Source organism: Phalacrocorax aristotelis, chromosome 12 (assembly GCF_949628215.1).
Source record: "Phalacrocorax aristotelis chromosome 12, bGulAri2.1, whole genome shotgun sequence".
NCBI lineage: Eukaryota > Metazoa > Chordata > Aves > Suliformes > Phalacrocoracidae > Phalacrocorax > Phalacrocorax aristotelis.
Genome location: NC_134287.1, coordinates 17,614,596 through 17,634,650, shown reverse-complemented (window position 1 = coordinate 17,634,650; position 20,055 = coordinate 17,614,596). Strand labels below are relative to the sequence as shown.

The 20,055-nt window shown below is 39.6% G+C and overlaps 1 long non-coding RNA gene across 1 annotated transcript in view; it reads right to left on the bottom strand.

The window, feature by feature from the left end:
* The window catches only part of LOC142063679 (uncharacterized), a 49,853-nt gene extending 34,356 nt beyond the window's left edge, over positions 1-15,497 (bottom strand). The window contains exons 1-2 of the long non-coding RNA XR_012662825.1: positions 15,010-15,497; positions 14,714-14,812 (exon numbers count right to left, since the gene is read on the bottom strand). This is a non-coding gene — a long non-coding RNA (uncharacterized LOC142063679). The remainder of the gene's footprint in view (positions 1-14,713; positions 14,813-15,009) is intronic.
* Positions 15,498-20,055: the final 4,558 nt, after the last annotated feature.

Sequence of the window (20,055 nt, the reverse complement as noted above, 5' to 3'; positions counted from 1 at the left end):
CACTAACCTACACGTGAGGAAACTTATTCTCTGACAACGTAGGAGTTGTTCATTTAAGTAAGTGTTGAATCTCTTGACGCTGAGAGCTGAACATTTGTTTAGTGGGAGAAAATTAGCATTGACAAGTAGGGGCAAGTTATCAGCCCCACACACAGAAATGCATGTAACTTATTGAAGCATGAGTTACCCTTGCTCTAGGATTGCCTTAGCTCATACATTCCTCTCTTGAAAGCTTCTTTTTAAGTATACACTGTGTATGCCTTAAAGCTAGCACTCACGTTTTGGCTTCATCCAATTTGGCGTATGGCTAAACCACTTCAGAGAAAACTTTGCTGGAGGTGATGAGAATAGCATTGGCTAATGCCTTGTACTCCCTCCATTAGCTTCATGTCCCAATGCTGGCTCAAAGTCTGTTGGGCTGGTTACCTTATTGCGTGACCATAAGCAGACATTGGAAAGGTTTTTTGTGAGGTATTGAGTCAGCAAAGGTGTAACAGGGTTTAAGCCTGAGTCTCCATCCCAGCTACAAATGCAATGGGAAAGCAAATACTTCCAGAGATTTAATAGCTTGGTGGTCAGCTACTCACAGGCATGTGTGACCTCCAGGCTGCTGATTTGACTCTGATGTCCTCATTTGACCAAGTTCCATCCTAGCCATGACAACCTTAGCCATAAGATCTGTTTTTGGAATCAGATTTATTGCTACGAAAATTTCAGTCCAAATAAGTTGCATTTTCTAGGGAAAATTAAACCATTTCTTCAGCTTTCACCTTCTGACTGGCTCCAGGTGAAGTCTGGTTACAGGAAAGATGACTTCTTTATCCAGGCCACAGGATCAAACCAACATCTTTTGACAGAAATGCAGGCTCATGGACTGATCAGAAGTTCTGTCTACTTTCCAGGGCGTAATGCAAGATGTAAAAACTTGCTTTTAGAAGATGGTAAAGAAATATGTGGGACTTGAGCAAACTCAAATGGAAGAGTCACTTTTTGACCAAGTAGACCTCTACAGAGCTCTCAGTGTGTTGTGGGGCAAAAGCTGTCTGAAAGTCATAGACTTTCGAAGACAAAGTATAAAACACCACTGTAAATCAAACATCTGTGGATGGCAAACATCATTCCTTTGCAGCTACCATCATATATCGGAATCCTCACAGTACATTATGGACATCCCTGACAGGAAAGACTATTTTGGTTTCCTCATGAGACAGGGTAAAATGCTGGAGTGAAAGTTTATTAAAGAGCAGCTCTTATGATTTCTTTCCCTGCTGGCATAAAACAAAGTTTCATTGACTTCAGATGACCAGCAATGAGATTACCAAATACCTCAATAATGAGTAATTCATCTTTTTGTGCCTGCTAATTTTGTGATACTGCTGTATATCTGAATGGACTTATAAGGGCAAAAATAGCAGCACAGCTTCTTTTTCTTTTCAAAAAAATTTTTAATTGAGATTCTGATTTGTTACTTTTTTAGAAAAAATGTGAATGTATGAACAGATCCTTTAAATTAGGTCTGTGTCTGCAGAGGGATCAAAGGGAATCTAAAGCAGTAACTACTTAAGAGTAGTTCACGGTCTGGTTTTGTTTAGAGGATTTTTAAATTTGGGCTCAAAAGGCTAACAGAAAAAAGTATAAGCAGCAACCCCCAATACACTCAAATCTATAAAGATCATCCATGACAACTGCAATGTATTCCACTCACAATATTTTGTAGGAATACAATTTCACATACAGTGGGGGAAAAAATCAAAGTTAACAGAAGAAACCAGACCTGGTTTAGGATAAGGTGTTTTACTAAACACAATCTTTGCATTTCATCAATATTAAAATAAGTATCACTAACCTGTTGTGCATTTGTGTATACCTGAATTAGTGATGATGAACACAGTTTAACTCCCTGCGTTTAAACAAAAACCTCAAAGGCTTGAGGGGGTAGTTAATCTCTGAACAGCAAATTCTGACAGTATTTACCATGATTCAAAATCATATGTACAAAAAAACTCACCAGGCCCCACTGACCCATCTACCTGGAAGTTTTTACTGGAAAATTGTCTTGCTGCTTTTAGTGCACAGTCAATGACTGTGAATTTTGTGCATTTTCTCAGAGTTGAGCAAGACAACACCAGAAGAGTCGGGACAAGGACCGTTTTGTGGGTACAAGTTCTTCCAACTACTTAACTTGCCTTGCCCTAAGACAATCCCTATTGGTTATTTTTAGTGAAATTGTCCTATTTTTCAGGAAGGCAACCTACTGTATGTCTGTTGGGAAGAGCCTGACCAGTCTCAGATCTGTCCTGCTTTGGAAAGCTCATCCAAGCAGCTTTGGGCATTTCAGTCACAAGAATGCTTCTCTGCCACCAACAGATCAGAAACAGCTCATATATTCAGAGGGTGTTGACATCTCTTTTTTATGTTTCTAGTTTGTTATGAAACCTTAATTTCTTCACTTTGGGATCTTTTAGGTAGCATTTAGGTTTCTGCATTGCAACCTATGTGTGAATCAATGGTGGCAAACACGTCATGTCCACAACAGATGCCCATGGCAGGACACAGTAAAGGTTCAGTAAATATGACCGCTGCCATATTTTCTCAGCTCACGATTTTGCAATAGTAACAACAGACTATACAATAAAGTACATTGCATGATTTTCCATCTACTTTCTCTTTTCAGTGCTGAATCTGCCACTAGGATCCGGTAAATTCCTAGTCTGCTATGTACCATTTTTTAACCTACAGATTTCAGTGAATTTGCTATAGGAAGACAGACAGATGCCCTCAGTTAAAGAGAGGTAAGCACAGGAGAAAAAAGCAAGTGACTTGCTCACATGGCAGCTCAGGGTCCAAGCAAGGTATGGAATCCAAACCTCCTGCCTCCTCCTGCTCCCTGCCAGGAAGGGCTAGGGCGTTGCTTTTGAGATTCAACAGACCTAAGGAGAAACCTTCCTATGGTAAATTGTTTGTTGATATTTGCTCAACTTTACCTTACTTTAACTCCTATCCTTTTATATGTATCCCAGGTAAGTTAGTCCAGCCTTTCAGACTAACTTGCTCTGTGCTATAGGCTCCACACCAGAAGCGATCCTCGAGCCTTTTCCATTAGCTGCACTTCTGACTGACTTAAAACATTTGTTACAATTTTCCTGGAATGTTAAAGTTAAATTTGGAAGTAAATGATTCTGCTGGGTACATACTGTAAAAATACGATAGCTAATAAAAGATGTTGATTTACCAGCAGGAAGAGATGACAGCTTCTGCTTTAAAAAAACCCAAACAAACAAATCCATCAAACAACACTTACGATTCTACATTTCGACTCAATTTGAATTCATGCTCTGGATTTCACTTGATAGCATGGGACAAAGTGAGTCCTTGCAGCATCATGCCAAGTGTCATTTAGACTCTCCATTAAGTGGTCTGTGGTTTGTTTTATTCTGTGACCAACAGTGTCGAACACCCAAGTAATTTGCTGCCTCATAGAAGGGAGCAGTAAAGGTAGCCTGCTTCTGAACATCATGCTAGGAGGCCATGCAGAAGTGGAGAGCAATGTTATAGACGTGCATTTAGCTTTTTTTATAACCACTGATACCCATTTTTAAAATAACAGATCAAGCTATTATTTATGTCTAGACATGTCACAGAATGTGACTAAGGACACATTAGAGCGATCACTTTTTATCAATTAGCAGCATGGAAAATATTTTTTGCGTATCCACGTATTTTTCTGCTTTGGGTAGGTAACTTGCTTGATATTACAAAAGGCTGCTCGATTAAAGTCTTTACTGAACGCATCACTACCGCTGGGAAGTTCAGAAATTATTTTCAAAAACTGAAATCTGATCAAAATAAAATCTGCATTCAGCTCTCGGACAGACAACAGTAAAATGATGCGTTCGTGAAAGTGCTTCTAAGTGGGAAGGAGATCAGCAAGCCATTTAGCAAAATTCACATGCAGTGTTTCAGCGGGGCTCTCTGAAAGAAATAGAATAACTCTGTTACACAAAGGCACCAGAAACACTGAATTTCACTGCACGCATTGTCTTCGAAATCAGCCCTTTGTACTTTGAAAAGAACTGCAGCAGACAATGATTAAACTGTGTAACCGGGGGGTAGCAGTGAAAACCTTGGGGTACATATACATCCCCCGTGCCCACAAGGTGTGATGGTGGAAAGCAAGTCTGCTCTGAGCGAGGAGCTGGGTGACCCTGATAGTGCAACACCACACCTGAAGCGATCAGCCTTGCTCGGGGGGTCAGAGCTGGCTGGCATCCAGCAGCGCTCCGTTTTTGACATACAGAAACACCCTCAGCTTGCCTTCATGTTGAATGGTTAGAAGCTGAAGCTAGACTAATTCAATCTGGAAATGCTGCACATGGGTTTTTTAGCAGAAGCTGTAATTTTAAATGAGACACTAAATCTGGAGAGGGCATCTAAAAGATGACCTCCTGCCTAACCAGCAGCTGTGGGGCAAGATCACATAGCATCTTGGAAGACAAGCTGGCTTTTCTATCTTAAGAATTCATGTATATTAAATGTGAACATCATTTTTAGCCTTTCCCACTGTCCACCGATGTCAGAAATCAGGTTAATTTCATAGACTGTCAAGACTCCCTGGGAATTATGTGTATTTTCTCTCTTTCTCTCATGCAGAATCCATCTTTGCTCTGAATAATTACTGCTAGAGCTGAATCAGAACCTGCCAATGTTGCAGAAAAGACTCCAACCCTTTTCTACACACTTTCAAAGCAAATACGAATTTGCTTTGCTAGTCTTTTTTCTTTTTTTACATGCACTTTCATTTCAGTCTTTCTGAATAACTTAGCATGAATGAATTTAGTGAAGGCCTGGCACATAACAAATCTTTGGACAGATCCTCAGCTGGTATACAACTGGCTTCAGAAAAGCTATGCTCAGTTACACCCTGAAGATGCATCACAGTGATTTTGAAAAGCTCTCTTGGAGATTTTTTTAACTCATGTGAATGCAACTCTTCCCACCAGCTATCTCATTTTAAGGCTTTTTGTTATTGAGTCAGATGTCAGACAATAGTATGGGATTGAGCTGAAGCAATTAAATCTTCACTCAGTTTTATTACTGAATCCTGAACTGGAATCCCACAGAGAACCTGCAATACTGTTAGTCAAAGAAAAGAACCAAAATTTTAAATAATTATAAGTTTGAAAGACAAAATAAACAGCAGCCCATGATTTGTACATAGAATATTTTTTAAAAACACAAAACCAAAAGGACATTAATTGAAACCTTTAATCCCAACAAAGTATTCATTCTGGGATAATTACTGCCATAAAATCTTCTGCCACAGAGTCACTGACAAGAAAACCATCTTCAAAAGTTACATACATAAGCAGCGCGGAACTTGAGAAAAGACTTGGCAAGATGAAACCCTACAGAGCCGTGAAAAGGAGGAAAGATTGTGAAGGGAATTGAGCCTGTCAGCATAAGTCATTCCTCTGTGGAAACATGTTATCATTTAGAAGACTCTGAAATAGGAAAAGGATGGAGATTTGCTAGCAGAAAGCCAGTTCCTCTTATTTACAAAAAAACAGTGGGTAAAAAAAGAAGACTAAGAAACTGGATCTTGAAAAACAGTTGAGTCAGCTGGCAGGAATACAGGTGATTAAAGCCAAAACTATACGAAAGGAAGGTCTTCTGCTATTGAGACTCCTCCATTGTTTCCAGCTACAATAGTTTCTGAGATGCACAACATTAAAACTGTCACTGTCCTTTACTCCAGTCATGCTTCAAGGAAGCTCTAGAGGAAATTGCTCCAACCTCCTCTGCCACAAGCTTAGAGATGCAGAGACCGAGCAGACCAAATCAGGAGGCAAAACCATTCCCCAGCTTCCATTTCTTACTACTGCTGGTGCTGGGAAACTGCCCTGATTCCCTACCTGCAGACAGTCCTGCCTCTGCAGAGCCACAGGTCCCCAGGCGTCTCATGGTCCGGGCTGTTCTGCAGAGGCACAAGTCGCAGTCCCATTCAACATGTGCATGTATTAGACACAGTGTTCAGGTGTCCATGCATCAGGCCTTAGATTTAATTAATTTTGCAGAACTCTCAGTAAACTGGTTTTTAATCAGGCCTGCTTATCTTCATGAGCATCCTGGCCTTCCCAGCAGTGAAGGAAGTATTGTGACTTTTATATTTACTTGTGAATAAATCTGCTGAAAGGACTCTTCAGAAGTTCTCACCAACAGAGCAAGAAGCCATCAGAAATAAACACTTTAAAAAGAAAATGAAACTGATTCTTTCAAAGCAGATATTCCTGATTCATATGAAAGTAAACGACAAAACCCAGTAATGGCCAGACCTATAAGCACAGATGAGGGGAACTGATGTTGCCCTGCCAGCAGCGCCCCAGCTTTGCTGCTGGGCTGAGAGAAGGAACCTCATTTCTCAGATCTCTTCTAACAGGAGAGCTAAGCACAGACTGTATCAGTGAACACAGAATTGCTTTTGGGAGGCAGTTCCCCCGACATTGCCAGTGTTTACATCATCTTTATTTATGTAAGCAATTTATCACTCTCCTGGGGTGCAACTGCTATCAGTCTGAGCTGGCTTTCAACTAGACTTGCAAGCAAAAGATTCAATAACGCTTATGACTCAGAGCATCTTACTACCTCTTCAAACTCCTCTGCAAACAAGTCCAAAGCGAGCGCAGCTCCCAAGAGCTGGGAGGAAGTGGCCCCCAAACCCATGGGACGAGGGGGCACCTTCCATCACTCCCAGCGCTGCAGCGGGTCCAGCTCCAGCCAACAGCAGCAGAAACCAGCCTCCCATGGACAAGTGATGCTCTTACACACTGCCATCCCCTGCTCCCTCGGGCAGACACCAAACAGGACCCAGGCATGAAATAAAAGCTGGGAGGAGGCCAATTCAATAAGGACTATGAGCTCCACATATATAATAATTTCTTAAATCCCTAGATTCAGGGTGTGAGCATGAGCAGGTCCATGCTTTAAAATAGAATTACTTGCTTCATAAAATAAATTATCTGTATTTAAATAAAGCATTAGCCAGTCCTTGCCTTCACATTCATCACAAACCCTTCTTGTGTAAAGACAGTGCACAGTATGTGTCTTCAGGCTTTTTGGTGCATTTTTTCCCTGGTAAGTTTTGTTTTTTCTGAGAAATGGTGTGACTGATACACATATGGTACAAATATACCTTCTGTGGCTCGTAATTCATGAGCCTGCAATATGAAAACTGCAAGGAAATGAAGGAGTTCTGGAGTGGCACAAGCTCCTCAGAGGTGCTGTCAGGGTAAAGGTGAGAGTACTTTCAATATCTGGTTCATCACTGCCCTTGTTTTCCTACCACTTTTGACAACATCATTAGCTGGAGAACTATATCTAGCAAGTGAGATGCTTTCCTTTAAGCACAAGAGAAAACTTCCCGGTACCTGTCATCCCCCTAAAACTCCACAGGGATATGCACAGGTTTGAACGAGACCATGTCCTTTGTGGAGCTGGGTTTCACAAATCAGCACCAATACAGGCTCTCATCACTAGTTGGCAATATTAGATGCTTCAACTAAAAAATAAATCAATTTCTGTTGTGGCTTTCTAGCTGAAAATGCAGAGTTTACTTCCTGCTAAACTAAAACTGCTCTGGGCTCAGAATTACCTGATACAGGCCTTAAGCACCATAAGTCTGCACGTTGAAAGAGAAATAGTTCCATTTAGTTCCTTTTCAAAGGGGATGCCGTGAAGTATTCAGTGCATGATGCAAGAGTTAATAAGGTTTAATAACAATAATACCTCTTGTCTAAAACACACCACTGCCTCTGGTCAGTTGTACTTCCAGTACTTTTTGTTTTACTTAAATATACTAAAATGATAGACAACAATTCACTGCTCACCAGAAACACCCATACCAGCAAGTACTGAGGTATATATCTTTGAAAACCATCAGAGAGAATCTTTCCTGTCATAAATTTTCTCTGCTCCTTTCTTCTTCCTACAAATGCACACAAAAAAAATAAGCCACTGTGATCTCTGCTGGTGTGCAGGAATGCTGCCAGCAATTCACTGTGGCTTATTGGCACAAGCATCCTCTGATGTTCCAGGTAAATGCAGGACCAGTTTACTTTGGTCACTTGATGTAGGATACACTTGCCATGATTTCTGTCTGCATTAGATCTGCTCTCAGTGTTTTCTAGACAGCAAATCTCCCCTTATTGTAAATAATTGAGGCAATCCTTCAACACAGAAATAAACTGAACTAGACTCGCCCACAACCAGCCACCAAGTTTTGAAGCAAATCCTACCTTTCCTACATTAGATGCAAAACAATGTTTTAAATTATATTTATTAATGTATTCTCAGGCATTTCTTACTTTTCAAATCAAAACAGATTTCAAGTGAGGTGTGGCCTTGTGTTTACTACAACCTGAGCGCTACATCTTGTTGCCTTATTAGAAAACTGGATACTCTCGATGTCCTTCTTTCCTTTCCAAAGAGCCTGCAACTGTTTATAAATGACACTAAAATCCATAACTGAGATTGCTCCGACTTGGCTGGTGCCTTGTAACTGCCACTCTTTAAAACCAAATTTAAGGAAAGGAAAACCCAACCCTTTGGTTCACGTTATTTCACTGTGCAAGTGACTGTCCCACCTAGCCTCTGCATTTGCTGATCTCTGCTGCCCTCTCCTGCAGGAGCTGGAAACTCGCCTTCGAGGATTTTAGTGAAATTACACATTTTAAGGCTGTTAATGGTGACTTATTTAAACCCAGAGGGGATGGGGCAGGAGTTTTACAGTTAGGGAAAATGGAAGCTGAAAAGGGAAAGTGCTCATCACCTCTTACTGACTGGAGTAAGGGACAAAATAATAACAATTTTAAAAATTTAAATATAAAAGAAGAAATATATCCAGATATTGATGTGTGTTTGCATGCTCTGCTACAGAGATATCCAGCAAGAGACTAGAAAATTTAGGAGTGATAAACCTATCTATTATGTGTATTTATGCTCCGTTGGTCTCATGAGAAGCAGAGTAACTGTTTTTCTGCTTTGACTTTCTGCTGTAGCCACAAAGTCAGGCTGAAGCCCAGACCAGTGCCATTCCCTGGCCTGCCGAGGCAGTCCCATGCTTCAGGAGCGGGATGCTCCGCTGTGCTGTGCTCCCCGTCGGGCAACCACTGCTTCAGAGAGTCTCCAGAGACAGCTCAGAAATGAAGCAGCCCAGTCTTCACACTGCCTTCACGTGGTAGAGATGAGTTCTGTAGCTCTCTCAGTTTATAGAAAAAATGCCCATCTTATCCTGCATACAGAATCTGTGTACATCTCTCTCCTCTCCTGCAGAGACTGATCTTTATTTCTCCACTCCAGTCTCAGCATTTCATCATTCATGGACCTGCACTCTACATACTGAGGTTTAGGGTTTTGGTTATTTTTTCATTCTGCCTACCTTTGCTGTTATTATTTAACTCATTCAGCATTTCTTTGAATAACAGCTGAGGAATACTAAGAAATAGATTGCATATGGAATCTGTTTGGGATAATAATTTGTAAGACTCATTCCACACTACTTCTTGGGTTTGAAAGCTGAAGTCACATAAGGTGCTATCACAAAGCACTGGAATTTCACAGAAACACAAACAATTTAAAAGTTCATCAAAAACAAAAATCTGGCAGAATGGGAAAGAGAAAAACGTACTTCACAAATTTGTGGCCGAGGAATTTGCCTGCAAAGCAGTCAGAAAGGACAAACAGATTATTTCAGTTCAGTTCAAAGAATGTCTTGGCTTTTTGATGAGATGGTTGCGGCATAAAATAATAAACCCCCCTTCACTTTGGCTTAGTCCTACTGAGCAAAAGAGCTGCTACCAGAAAACATCACGTCCAGGACCAGGTGATCACTGACAAATTACGTTCCTGCTTTCTTTTTGTATTAGCAAGTCTGCTTTTCCTTGCAATGCATTAATCTTCCTTTCAGCTTGCTTTTAATCAAAAACAGGCTTAACTTCGGAGAGTGGAAAAAGAAATCAGATGCTGAGGTAAACCACAGGATAGAACTCAAAGAAACAGTCAGAAAGAAAAGTCTCTTTGGCTTGATAAGTATTTAAGAACTATTTTTCTAGAGGGAAGAGAGGAAGAAAATACTTCATTTTGCTCCAGTTTGGAAAGATGGCTATGCCTGCCTTCTTTTCCCAAATGTAGGAAGTATGAGCTGGTTTGCACAGTATTTTGCATGTGGCTGCTCCTGGGTAGTTGTGTAACATACAAAAAGCAAAAAGCCCATGTGGGTAAAACCGTCCTCTCAGGCTGTAGAAATAAAATTTTTGGGTTGTCAGGACTTAAAGACCAAGCAAACGAGTACTCTGAATTAATCAGTTGTTCTATGGGCTAAAGGGGGATTATATGCAAGCAACCAGAAGTCAAGATATAACAGATATATTAGGTACTGTAGATAGCAGTTAAAACTTCAGATGCAAGAAATTACTGAAATAAGAACATGGTAAGGTAGGAAAGACTCAGATATTTGCAACTTCATACCTTTTGATTGTTTGTTGTTTATTTTTTTCCCTTTTAATGATTTCCAGCTACTGGTGTATGCACCACGAACATCTGCTGTATGCTACGTCCAATGCAAATGAGTGCATTGGTAACTTCAAATACAGACATTGCAAGTCAAGTTTTGTAATTCAAAATAAAAAACAAACCCCCCACATATTTCTCTCTCCCCAGAAGTTTCAAATCAAGACCATGGTTTCATGTCTGCACAGGCAACCTGAAGCCAGACTACGCTAACTCCAAACCCTCACATCTGCATTCACCTCTCTGTGCTTTAGTAAGCATATGGTGAACCAGGCCAGGGAACCAAAATGTTAATCTTAAAAAAACCACAAAGACTTTAAAACAAACAAAACCCATTATTTTCCAGCCAGTTCAGCTTCCAGACTTCTCTCGTGACTCTGTGACATAAGCACCAGTGCAAAAGTGAGCAAGAACATGCGGAGATGAGCCTGGGAAGTGGACATGGGCACGAGAGCACATCATTTACTGATCCAGCTCACTGGGGTCTGACTTAGCCACGTGCCTGTGTGACTACATAGCTCCCAGCTGAGAGGATGGACAGTGCACACTCCTTTGTTCCTGAAAAAGACATTGGATAGAGCCAAAGCACTGTAAAGGTATGCCAGATAATTCAAAGAATGAAGAACAGAACAGCAAATACATTTGGGAGAATTCTATCAGTCAAGGGAAAAAGACTAATTAATACCATTTATATTCAAGAGAACTCGCTTATCTCAACTTGTTCAGGACAAATTGCAGAGTAATGATGAGGTGTTCTTGGCTCAGCAGAGATGTGGCTGCTCAGAGAAACTGTTCTTCAGCACATGGCTTTGGCTTTAGGCTGAAACCCTTCCAACCAGGGCAGTTCTGCCAAATCTCTCTCCAGCCAAAATGCGCGTGCTCCCAGCACAGCTCACAGCTCAGCCCTGTTTGTCTTTGGCTCCACACTAGGGCGCAGAGCAACAGACACATAGCAAGAGAAGCATCAGAAGCCACTGACCTCTTTAATCAGAAAACCCCTGCCTTGCCATCCTGAGAGGCCAAGAAAAGACTTTCTGATTTTGCTTCAGTCAGCAAAGGCCAAAAATAGTTCAGAAGTTGTAAGGGTGCTTCTGATTATGAGAAAAGATCAAATTATTCTTAAAATATGAACTTATGTTCATATGACTCTCAATATGAGTAATTCTCTGATTTCAAAGATACTTCCTCCTGTACGAAAGGGAGCGTAAAGCCACTGGATTCATGGCTGTGTACCAACCAGTGCCCAGGATGCCTTTATCACCCAGAAATGAATTTGGAACAGCTTCTTTGCAAGTATTTTCTCAGGCAAATGGAATTCTGTTAAAGTGGACAAATAACTTATTATTTGTTAAACCATATTTTCCACCCCCAAAGATCCCCAGTTGTTCTCTAAACATTTGGTCCATTGCTTTAATACACGTCCTCTTGTTTTCAGGGCCATTTTCTTCTGCAATGGAAAGGTAGGAAGGTAGCTGGTTACTGAACCACCAAGTAGCACACAAGGAAAAAGTTCATCTAGGAGCCACAGGAGAAGAAAATTGATCACAAAGATTGCATAAAATCTGTTCTGACAAAAAGGATGAAGAGAGTTTCTTTTAGCCCAAATAATAAGTTTTATGAAAACTTGCAAATCGCAGTGTAATGGACAGCGTGGAACTTGATGGATTAAGTCAATGTGCTTTAAGAAGTCTTGTATTTTATAGATGGAGGTTACAAGTCCTGAACCACCCATTTCTCATATCTACAAAATTAAATGCGGTGATATGGCAGAGCAGCATCCTCGGCAGAAACAGAGCATGCCAAGGTGGGGAGAAAGATAAAGCAGCCTAAGCGCCTGGGCAGAGCCAGGTTTGCATCTCCTCCTCCTCCTCCTCCCCTTCATTTCCACAGCATAACACTGGAGCTTTTATTGTCATAGCACCGTGCCATAGCTCCAACTTGGCTTAGGAGGTGGTTGCTTTGTTTCATTTACGGCTGCCATTTCTGTGCTTCTGTGTCATGGCTTAGTAGTTGGAAAGAAAGCAAAAATGGGAGGGTAGCACAGAGGCAGAGCTAAGACAGAATGGCCCATTCCCAGGATCATTTTCCTGCCATTCATCTGTCCATAACTTTGTACTTTGCTGTTTGTCTGAGAAAAACAGCTTCTTTGTAAAAAAAGGGAAAAGGGGGGCAGGGGAACACAAAACTTTATCCCAATCATAAGGAAACAACATCAAACCTACAAAAATCAAAGAATCAAAGCAAGTGTTCAGAGGTCAACTCCTGGGCACTGAGACTGGAAGATACGACCAACTTTTTGACATGTTAAATAAGGAGTACGAGAGCACAGTGATGTGATCAAAGCTGTGGTCTTGGAAAATGACACCTGCAGCAGCAATCTTGCCAGTTTTCCATAATACAAGATAATGCTAGGGATAAAGCAAGAAAAAAGTAAACCCCAACAAGAGAGAGAGAGCTTGGAGAAGATGCATCATCTGGAAACCATCAACAAACTTCCTGACATAGCTTGGATGTAAAGACTAGATACTAGTCCTGCAAGTAATGTAAAACACCAGATTAATTTCCTGCTTATATAAAGCATTACTAGAGGCAGAAACCAAAACAAGGTAAAATGAGATGTGTCTAAATAAGTGGCAGCTGTAGAAACTTAGAACAAGAAAGCACAGGTACTCGACAATCTGGCACATTTAAAAAAAAAATCTGTCTCAGTAGTAGATTACCCTGAGTATTTGGAAATGTGCTGAAATGAGCTAATATTTTGTTTCTATTTATGTATTACATCACAAAACCTGCATGTGTCGTACTGCACTTTGCTGTGAAAATGTCTGAAAACTTGCTCCAGCTCCCAGATGATGCAGCAACCACGTTATACAGATTCTCCGAGAACTCCAGTTGATGTGCAGGACGGATACCTCACACCTTCTGTGCAGACTGAAATTTGAGACGCCATTACCAGCATGAGGAAGAGAATCTGAAAGTCTCAATAGCCCAGTGAACTGGAACAACCGTGAAAACAGCTAAAAACATACTCACAAGAGACAGGTATGTAGAAACATGGTAACCTTTGCCTTTATGCCAGTGAGCCTCTAGATCCTGCAACCATCAGTGATGAGAGAGCATCCCTGTGAAGAGGCTAGCAGTTTCACCAAGAGGGAATGATGATTATTAAGCATTTCACTACCAAGGAACAAGGATCCTTGAAGACATACACCGTGCATTTTTTGGAGTCAAGATCTGTGACTGCTTGTTACAGGCTACTGTAAAATTTAATTCACAAACAACGCTGGAAAAAATATTTTCAAAGGGACAACAAAATAATATTATTCATGAGTCTATGATTGGGTTCAAAAAGCAGGCCTCTCAGCAATGACAGATTGACTCTCTAGGGCCATACCTATGTGGCAACTGTTTGAAAAAATTACCACTCACAAAAAAAGCACAAAGACAACCTTTTTGCAACTGAAATATGTTGCCTGTAGCTTTTTATTAGTTACAGCAAGTGAAATAGAAGCCAGACAGGTCTAATATAACTCTATTATCTCCTGGCATTGTAAGGTGAAAAGTAATAACAAAACGCTGCCTTTTTTTTTTTAAAGCACCTGTTGACATCTGGTTTGAACAATATACAATGCTACCGCTCAGTAATGCTCTGGAAAGCAGTCACTGAAAGGGAGTTTGTCACCGGGAACCACACTGAACTACAGTAATTATTTGCCAAATGAAGTAGCGGGGACAATTACATGATAAAAACAGTATTTTCAACTTATGGACCTGAATCCCAGAAATAAAACCATTAACTTGGGCCAATAAAGTCACTCTGAAGAGGTATTTAGATTTCGTGCCTTTACCACCTGCTGAGTTTGGAGTCTACCTACAACCCTCGCTTTACCTCTAGCACCTGCTGCCCTGCTCATGAGCCATTCCACAACAGGGGTGATTCGATCCCCTCCTGTCATCCATGATTTCTCCCTTCTGCTGCTGCATTAGTAAGGAGGAGAAAATATGGAAGTGAAGGGAAAAGCTTAACCTATGAAAAGGGACCAACAATTTCAATGAATACCACGGAAATAAACCTAGTCAGGTAACTGATGATCTCAGGTTTCAAGCCTGACCTTCCCTTCCTCCAGCAGGCATGGGGGGCACCGTTTACCTTCCGTAATTGCATTTTGAATGTTAGTTGGTTCACTTCTCTGGGTGAATATGTTTTTCCTTTTCTTCTACAATTATTGTGTCCAAGCTGGAAAGCCATCTAACACAAACAAAAGAAATTAATAGCAAATTAAACACAAATAAATCTACCATATTCAAATAATTTTAAAAAACCCAATATGCTCCAATTTAGATATATTTTCATGTTTTCTATTGTTACTCTGCCAGAGGAGATAGATAGAATTAGATGGATGAGGTACCATTTGTAATCCCTCATAAGGTGTACCTACAACCTACCGTTTCATGTTACCCTTTTCAGTATCTCACATTTTAGTTGTCTGCCATTCCATCCCCAGCTCATTACAACTTAATTTGTTCAGATGGACTGAGGAGACAGCAAAGTAACAGAGTGCTCTGAAAAGGTCGATGTTCTCTATTACAGAAGGTTGGAAGCCTTCTGGTAGTTTATTCTTTAGAACAGGATGTATCTATGCATTTCCAGTCTCTCTTCATTGTTACTGTTAAAGTTCACAGGAAGTAAAATAGTGTCTTCCATTTAAATTGTCAGCATGTACATTAGAAGGATCTCTTAATTCACTACACATAATAAACACTTGTCAGGAGCAAGGCATTTTTAAAGAGGTAGACCTCGTCTTTTGATTAAAGGCGAAAAATACAATACTTTTCACATGGACGGCAAAGCTGAACTGTACGTATTGCCAACATGCACCCATCCTTTAGGGGCAGATCTGCAAAGAAAGTTACCATGGGTTCCATGGAAAATAACTTCAGTGTGTCCCAATCCACCAATCTGCTTCAAAGAAAATTGATTTCAGATCTTAAGGTCCCTCTTCTTCCTTTGAATGAAGAGGTGTGGACAAAATGTATTTCGCCTGTGGGGTAACCTCCTATTTCCGAGATCTCACCTACACAAAGCAACAAATGACATGGCAGCAAGTCATGCAAGTAGGTAGGAAGTTGGAAAAGAGACTGAATTGTTTTTGTAGTCTTTTGGGGAAATGAGCACATACTGACTGTGCTCTTTCATTTTTTCATACTACAGTCTTCATAGAGATGGGCACACAGTTCCACTGAACCTCTTAATGAATAACCCTGTATTAAATCTGTCACTTTTAAGCAAAATGATTACGCCTTGAGGATCTGCAAATACATCAGCAGCATCCATCCCAATTTTGCTTTGCCATTCACCTATTCCTACAATTTAACAAAAGCCATTTAAAACATTCTTTTCCCCCATACATTAAGGACTTCCAAAGACTTTTCCTCTCCAGTTCAATTTAAGAATTGTCCAGTTCTCCTCCCTTCCCAGTTCCTGTTAGTTTTTCTCATTCTTCTTGGAAACTTACGCAAAGCATTGATTGCCATCTGTCACCACCTGCCTTTACTGAACAAGGAGGCAGAGACTGTCCTTTCTACAGCATTGTTGCTGTAGAAACATCGCTGCGATGTTCTCTCACTTATATATATATACAATATTATATATAAATATATATATAATACTATATATATAATATATATAATATTTTATATATATAATATAGCTCAGTGTGTGAAAAATTTTAATAAGGACTAAGCACAAGCCATTCAAGCCTGTTTCTTTTTCTCCTTTCTGATTTTTCTGACTTATTACAAGAATTTTCGGTGCCAGTTTCCACTAGTCCTCACAGAGTGGAATGATGAAACTGTAAGCCATGCCATCTTCAGGAAATTACGTTACATGCTGACACTTTCTAATCTTGGCTCTTTCCTTTTTATTTCTGCTTATCATTGCTGCCTTCCAGCAGAACCAGATGAGGTACTGAGAAACTATCACAGCTGTGGCTCGTATCGTCAGTATTTAAGTAGGAACTGAACAACTGTCAAGAAGTACCAATTCAAAATACTAATGGGTCAGTATCAGCCTCAGTAAAGAACTTTGTGCCACCACTTAGATCGATGGATGCAAAATTTTTACCCTGAACTCATTAATGAATCCTCTTACCAGGTTCACATTAATGTCAAAGTTGTGCTCAATTCTTCTCAGAAAGTAATAAAATAATCATTAGAAAAACCCCAAGCTCTTATTCTTTGCCAAGCTGTTGTTACTTTACTGCTCTCCAGCAATTACACTTTAGCTGATTGTCTAGAACACAGTTCTGGGCAGCTAGTGATCACCCAAACCACATCCATTTCCCACTGAAGAACCTGTGATGGTCCTTGTTTTCTGTTTCTAAGGTCAACTGCTGCAAAACATCACTTATTTACTCAGACACTGAACACATCAACATTCTGGACCAGGTTTCCTTCATGTATAATATATGCTTCTATCAGGCTGCAAAGTCTCTAAATTGGCAGACTGTTTACTGTCATTAAAATGCAAATTATAAATAATTTACAGTATAGTACCGATCATTTTGACACTGCAATAATTCATTTTGTCATTTTCCATAGATTATTCCCCCTGATCAAATATACATATATGTGTGCATATATGTATACACACACACACACACACACAATATGTAACTAAATTTTTGGAGAACTACTTCAGAAACTGAAGTAGTTGTAAAACCTCTCAGGTTGTAAAACCACTAGTTGAATGTGAGCACACAGACCTAGAGAGAAAACGTCTGTAGGACTGACTGAGCTTCACACAGATGTACCAATTTCAGAATGCTTCACTGAAGTGAAGACAACTTATGCAGCCCTGTAGACTCAGTCGCATGCACGGTTTTTTGTTAGTCATACAATCCAGAATGATTCATTTAACAAAAGGGATAACCGTCACTAGTTATGCTATAAGATGTTCTCCAGAAGTTCTCCCTCTAGACAACCCAAATGTCCAAAAGCCTCCTGATTTATGGACAAAGGTCCTGGCCTTTGGCAAATGAATCTTAAAATAGCTACTGAATAATCTGCTCCAATAATCAAATATCATGCTTAATTAATATATGACTCCTGTTCAAAGATGGATGAATAACGAATCTCTATACATCGGTTTGCAAACACAATTCCTCTACCGCTTCCTCATTGCCAAGAATGGGCAAACACAGGCTCTGTAATTATGACTGTGCTACAGACTTCGCTGTTGACAGAAGCTTCACAATGCAAAACCTGGCAAATACAGATTATAAACTTCAGCTGCTTCTGGAATGATTCACACTGGTTTGAGGAAGGAATTCTCAAAGGGATTTAAAGGACTTAAAATCATATTTATTGTAAACTTTTTAAAATTCAGTTCATTTTCTTTTTGTGTTCCAAACTCTCAGGCTTGTCTTTCAAACGTGCAAGTGAGCAGCTACTCATTTCATTCCATACAAGCCAATGACACATCAGAAGTTTATCTGTATTTTTTTTTAAACAACTTCTAAGCTAAAGTGTCAAAAGCATCCTAAAAGCCAAGAGGAAAGTTATGTACACTAGGAAGGAGAAAAACAAGACTTCACTGACAGGGATCTCAGCACTACTGAATGCATTTCGTATCTGTGAGAATTTGATTACCTACATTGATGTAAGGGTACCTGCCTCCTAGACAAAAGCAAGATGTGCAATGCTCACTGGCATAATCTGAGAAGAAAGGAAAAATCTTGTATTGTTGTCCGCAGGGCACCATGAAAACAGAAACGACAGGTTTTTCTTTCATCACTTATTTCCATGCTTTTAAAAATCAGAAAGCGCAGGCAATGTCCTGCTCTAATTGAACCTGCACAACTCTTATGTTTGCTAGTAAAGGGTAGGAATTAATACTGCTCAAACCCAACATTTCATTAGTACTAATAAGGAACATGTGACCAGTATGCACAAAGGATAATCATTTCTACTAAATCCAGCCCTGAGCATTGTGCCCGTCCAGAAGGAACAATGACAACCACCACACAATCACCATTCAATCCCAGTGCAACACGATTTTTTTTTATGAAATAAAGACACACAGAGATTTTAAAAGTTTGGTTTTTATTATTGTAGTGCGACTACATCATTATCTAAATAAACTTTTCAATCACTTTTACACTCTATTTTCACCATAAAGGTTTCAACAGGGAATGCCACACAGTATTCTGCAACCTTCACACTTAAAAGTATATAGAAACATTCAGTATTAAAAGGCCTTTGCAATGTATTTCTTTTAAAAACATGAGATTTATAAATCCAAGTGTATATTAAAGCAGATTTTTTTCTCCAGAGACCCACTGGCAAAAAAAGACTATTGATCAAAGAACAAAGTTTGTGTGTGCTTACATTAGCTCTGGAGTAACCTTGTCCACAAGTACTTCTTCCAAAAACAAGCACAGGAACTGAAGAGTGTTTGTAATCAACATGAGCCAGAATTTAACCCACTGTTAATGACAGTTAATTTTGCTCAAGTCTGCTGCTCACCAGTTAAAACTTAAGGCATATTTCACTGTACACTTATTTCCCACACTAAAGTAACTATATAAGCATTCTTACAAGTTCAATACATTGAACAGAAAGTATTATGTTGTGTATGTAAGATGTGGCGAGAAGAAATAAGATACATTTCAGTTAAAACATTTACTTTTCTATTCAGAGCAATGAAACTCGCGTTTTCAATTTGTATAAAAAACATCATTATTGAAAAGCCTAACCTTTTAAATTTTATCAGAAATGCTATTTTAAATTTGAATTAAAAGGTTTACAGAGTTAAAGAGATGTCCCAAAGCTGGTACTCCTCAAGGAAGGAGTATAGAATACATATCCACAAATACTAGAACATAAGGAGAATCCAATGCACTATTACTTCAAGTAGACAAGCCATGAATTACATTCAAATGAGACCTTTCACATGATATGATTCTTTTCACTACTGTGTACTAAACTTCAGTAGCTCCAACAAGTTGGTAGAAAGAATAGTTTTATTTTTTTAGTCAAAACTAATTTTCACATGCCAGTCTTCAATTTAACACCAGCATCCACTTCTCAGCTGTATAATTTCTCAATCAGTAACAAATAGAGAAGATATATCTGACATAAGAAACAATAATGAAAACACGTGCTTAAATACTGAAATACTGGCACAACAATGAGAAAAAATGTTATTGGTGGCATCCTTAAGTATCTCGACCAAAAGATGCATAGCATAAAAAAATATTTAATTAAAAAGCCAACATTTTAGCTTTGCAAAAGGCTTTTTCTACCTATTGTTAATCACACATTCACATAACAAACAAAACAATAACTGTGGAGACAGCGTTAGCAGTCTCCTGAATATTCTGCAGGAGCCTACCTTGCTGCTTTTGAGGTAGGATCTTCTCCCGTCCTTTGATCCCATGAACCAGTCAAGACAAGGCAGAATTCAGTCCCTAAGGTCTGCAGGGAGTGCAC